Source organism: Solanum stenotomum, chromosome 1, assembly GCF_019186545.1.
Source record: "Solanum stenotomum isolate F172 chromosome 1, ASM1918654v1, whole genome shotgun sequence".
NCBI classification, from domain to species: domain Eukaryota; kingdom Viridiplantae; phylum Streptophyta; class Magnoliopsida; order Solanales; family Solanaceae; genus Solanum; species Solanum stenotomum.
The window spans coordinates 24,643,542-24,648,977 of record NC_064282.1 but is presented as its reverse complement, the minus strand read 5'-3'; positions in this window follow the sequence as shown (position 1 = coordinate 24,648,977).

The following is a 5,436-nucleotide window of genomic DNA, read 5'->3' as shown; positions in this document are numbered from 1 at the left end:
GTGAAGCAATTAAAATTGAAAAAAATTATCTTATTAGACATACATCCATATCATATATATCAACTCTACTAGACTTTTAAACAATTACGTATTTTATCACTAATTAAGAGNCATATAAAAAATGTTTTACTGTCTCTCCAAATTTTGTTACTTTACATGCCTCCATATTCCTGAATGATTTAATTGATTGTTTTTTTCAGCGAAACATGTTTGTAGAAATGATTTAAACTATATGCGCTAACAAAATAGATAATATTATATTATTTATGTTATAAAGACATAAATTTTATCGGGTTAAATTCTTTTAAAATTTTTGATTAAATTCATGTATTTTTAGCTTGAACAATTAATTTGGACTGCACAATTGAATACATCAATTTTATTGCATTGAAACTCGAGGTCCATTTTATCTTGACGTACAAACTCATGTCAAGTGTTAGTGAAAAACTTCAAGATAACAAAAAATACAAGATACAGTTGAAATAAAATGAAGAAACAGAAATCTCTTCAGGCTGAGGCGCGGATATCTCGCTCTCTTTAAGGAGATTCAAGCCCACTGCAGCAAATGTTTTCACCGGTCCAGCAGTAGTCCTCTTGACTTGTCCCCTCCAGGATACGACAGCCTTCACAAAGTATAACTCAACAACTCTGAACAAGAGTTGAGTCCAAAGCTCCACAAAAAAGAACACCTCCCTTCAACTAATAAGAACTCTCTTTTTGATAAACTTTTTCCTCTCTATCTTTTTTTTATGTGTAATATATCACAAACCAAATGAAGACCACCACTATTTATACTAGAAGCAGTCTTCCTAGAATGAATAGGAAGATAATGGGGTAGTAAATAGTAAAGATAATGACCTTAGGAGTTACATAAGTTACAAGGTCTAATGAAGAATAACTAGCTAGTGAAATAATGTATGAAAGGTTACAAAAGTTTTAATGGACAATGAAACTTTTCTTGGCTTAATGGTCAAAAACCATCCGTTAGTTTGTTGACAAGCTGCAACAGTAACAAATATTGTAACTCCAAAATGGAGTAATGCACTAGTGAGTAATGTAGCAATCAATATTGTCATTAACATTCTGCAGCCCATGAGAAGTCAACCAAACGGCAGTACCAATGACTATGTGGCAATACATTCTTAAAATATTAAAATGCCACACTAACAATGGTGTCTGAGTGACTTGATGTCCAATCAAATTCAAGACCAACAAAATGATGTGGCAGCTCTCAATAAAAACAAGGACCAATCAAAAGTCTCCAATAATTTTCAAAATGACATGTTTTGTTCAATCACCAAACAACTTTACCACATATAATTTGGGATAAGATTGATGACTCATGTGAAGCAATTAAAATTGAAAAAAATTATCTTATTAGACATATATCCATATCATATATATCAACTCTACTAGACTTTTAAATAATTACGTATTTTATCACTAATTAAGAGTTTCTTATCATATATTGAGGAAAATACAATTAGATACATGTATTTTTTGCTACCAAATACATTAAAATTGAGAGAGGCGAGCGAAATGATATGTATATATATATATAATTGATTCGCATGTATCTGGGTGTCAGATACAGGGGCAGATCTACTAAGGCTTGTGGCGGTGCCACACCACCCACGAGCTTCGGTCAAAATGTGATTTATGTATAAGTGTATATATGTACTATGTGTATAAATAAACAAATGGCACCCACAGAACCAAAAGGCGTTGTGGTGCCACTGGTAAAGGGCCCCACCTTCCAGACGCGGGATTGAGTCTGGGAAACAATTTATTTTTTTTAAGAAAAAACAACCTCCCAGCCTCGAATAGATGAGGAATTCAGCTTCAACAATGCATATTTTGAAGATTATATTTCCTTTTTTCTTTTTAATTCTAGTTGGCTTAGTTTTAATTAGTAATTATTGTTGACTAATTTAATTAATTAATCTTTGATTTTTTATAATTTGTTATTAGTTATTTGTTTGATGGAGAAGTGTTAAAAATAGGTTTAAACTATGTCACATTGAATAAAGATATTATCTATTAATAGTTTAATTAAAAAATGTCCTTATTGTTAATAATTTGTTCAAAAAATGTCTCTACTATTAATAGTTTAACCCTAAAAATGTCTCTGTTATTACTTTATTGTGTCAAAAATACACTTTTTCTAATGCACATAATATTTCTTTTTTATTTTTCTAATAAAATCATTAATTTTAAAGAATCCCTTTCTTGTTTCTTTTCTTTTGAAATCCTTTTAACTAATTTTTTTTGGAAATAGTAATATTTTTCTTAATCTCGTTTTGTAATTTAAATAGAATAATGTCATGCAGTTTTTAAATAATATCATAGTAACTTCATCTTTAATTTTATTTAAATATGATAAAATCTTTTTTTCCTAATAAAATAAAATAAAAGTTTATTTCTTAATCTTTTTAAAATTGATTAAGTAATTATTTTTCTTGTAGCTATCGCAACTATGGAAATATCTTTTTCTTCCCTGAAGTAGATAAAAAAATGAAATATGAAATAAGAGGTGATTAATATTCAAATGATTTGTTTAGTTTGTTACATAGTAAGTGATAAATTTACAAATATAAATAATGATACTCTAATTGACCGTTTTCAAAATATGTAAACTCATCGAGAACTATTATAAATGAATAATATATTTATAATATTAGTAAAATTATTTTTAAAAAAGTTATGCTTTATGGATTTTGTGCGGAATCGAAACCTAAGGTTGATTTAGTGATCTAAGCAATGCGTCTACTTGGCACCCATGAAGTTCAAATCCTGGATTCGCCTCTAGCCAGATACATAGGAGACTAAGAGAGTGACGAGCGATATGGGAGAAAGGCAAAAGAAGCGAGCGAGATCTATCTATGTATCTCAGATACAGGTGAATCCACTTGGCAATGTATCTAAAACAAATTACACCTAATTTTGACCTCATGTATCCCGAGATACAAGTAGATGTATCTAGATGCACGGAAATTTTATAAAATTCGTAACATTGCAAATAAGAGTGTAACTAAATAATTAACTCCTAACTAATAAGATTTCTGTAAGTTTTCGATAACTTCGATTGGTCGAAAAAAGGGATTTTAATTATAGTTGGAATTATAGTTGCTAAAGTGTCTTCTTAAAATTAAGGTGTAAATTTGGGGGTTATGTATCTTCTCAAAAATATGTTTAAACAAGTAGTATTAGCCTCCTGCAAGGAAACATCCAGCCCCCTTTTCATCCTCACACACACACAAAAAAAAAGTGAGTGGCATGTAATGTGCCACAGTGCCACTATCATTGAGCTGGATAATTAAGATATAATTAGAAGTATGGAGTGTGCAATGAATTTGGAAAGTGAGTCTTATTAAGGAATAATCCAGGGTGTTCTCATGAAATTATGTGTTCATTGTTAGTTGTGGTAGGGACCTATAGTAGCTATAGAGGAAGGGGGGGGGGGGGGGGGGGGGGGGGGGGGGGGGGGGGGGGGGGGGGGGGGGGGGGGGGGGGGGGGGGGGGGGGGGGGGGGGGGGGGGGGGGGGGGGGGGGGGGGGGGGGGGGGGGGGGGGGGGGGGGGGGGGGGGGGGGGGGGGGGGGGGGGGGGGGGGGGGGGGGGGGGGGGGGGGGGGGGGGGGGGGGGGGGGGGGGGGGGGGGGGGGGGGGGGGGGGGGGTAAGAGTAGTTCCTATGAAGAAATGTGGTTGGTTTTGAAGGAATTGGATAGTGAAAAAAGAATCATGTGAGTGCATGTGCATTGAGTTGGAGAACATGCACTCCTAAACCTTAAATGCATAAATAAGTAAATAACCACTCAATTCCACATCTATATCTATATAATATTATAAATATAAATATAACTATATCTTTGTTTCAATTTGTTTGACTTATTTTTCTTTTTAGTCCGTTTAAAAAAGATGATCTTTCATTTTTTTTTAGCAACTCTTTAATTTCAATTTTTCATATGACATGTTTAAGACCATAAGATTAAATCAAATTTTGATACGTTTGACATATCGTTAATTTTAGATGACAAGATTCAAAAGTTTTTTTTTTTTTTTACTTTTTAAAATTCCGTATTAAATCAAAATAGGTCAAACAAATTGAAATGGACAATAAGTAATTTACACTTGTCACATCTTCATCCATTGATCATATTATCTCATTTATTTCTGTCAACTCGATTTCAATACTAAGTAAGCTTCTCATCGCATAAGTAAGAAAATTGAGCTATACATAAGGTAAAGAGAGGGGGGTTCAACCACTTTTTTTTAGCAGATCATGCAGTCATTATTAATTTTAGATTTAACTGAATTCAGTACTTTATACATGAAATATTGTGTAAATTTTGAACATAATTTCACAAGTATAATGCATTCAGTACAAATGAGTACTTCAAAAAAATTAAAGCTAGGTTGAACTAATAAATTTTTTCACCCCTCCCTAAAACTTTCATAATTTTGATTCTTTAGCAATAAAATGTATTTATCATCTCTGCAATCTCTCGCATATCAAATCAATAAACTTTAAATTCTGAATTCTAACTCTGCTTAAATAGGTAGGATGACATATATATTATTCATAAATTAGTTGGATGATGGCAACTTTGCGGCTCTAAATTAATAGTATTTCATATTATCCTCTATTGGCTAATGACTTACAATTCCTTACTATAAATCAAACACACCATCTCTTGACAACATGATATCTTAGCTACAACTTGTACTTTCTTTTTTCCTCTTGACCATTCAAGTTGGCAAAGGACATTATTTTTTTTATCACACTTTATCACAACACAAACCATCTTTATTATTGCTTATCATGGGTATTATTTCTCAACAACCATTGCTTTCTTCTCTTGAGTTTCTTAACAAATGTGACTTAAGTGATCCTTTGTGGACAAAAGTTTTAGAAAAAAGTGTATACATTAGAAGGAGATCATGTTCATGGCTATGCAAGAAACATAAAGGAGCGCGTATCATGAAGAGAAGGGTACGTGTAGAACGTTCTAGAAGATCGAGTAATGAGGTTGAAAAGAAGGTTAAGATGTTGGAGAAGTTGATTCCAAATTGTGAATCATTATCATCATCAATGGGGTTGGAGAGGATATTTAGAGAGACAGCTGATTATATTTGGGCTTTAGAAATGAAAGTTAAGGTCATGAAGATGATTGTTAATGCGTTATCAACTCCTGATATTAATTAATTTACTAGGGGATGAATCATTAAATCCCCAAAAAAAAAAGACCTATTTTTTATTTTATGATTACTCAATAGAATATTGATCATCTTCTTGATTAATGTTTCTTTGGGAAAAGATTAGATATAGCAAGTGCACTTAGAGGTATGTGGTAAGAGTCTCAAATAGTTGGAGAATGAATTGATGGTCTGTTTGTTTGAAATGGACAATATTTCTCTCATCAGCTAGTTTTCGACCT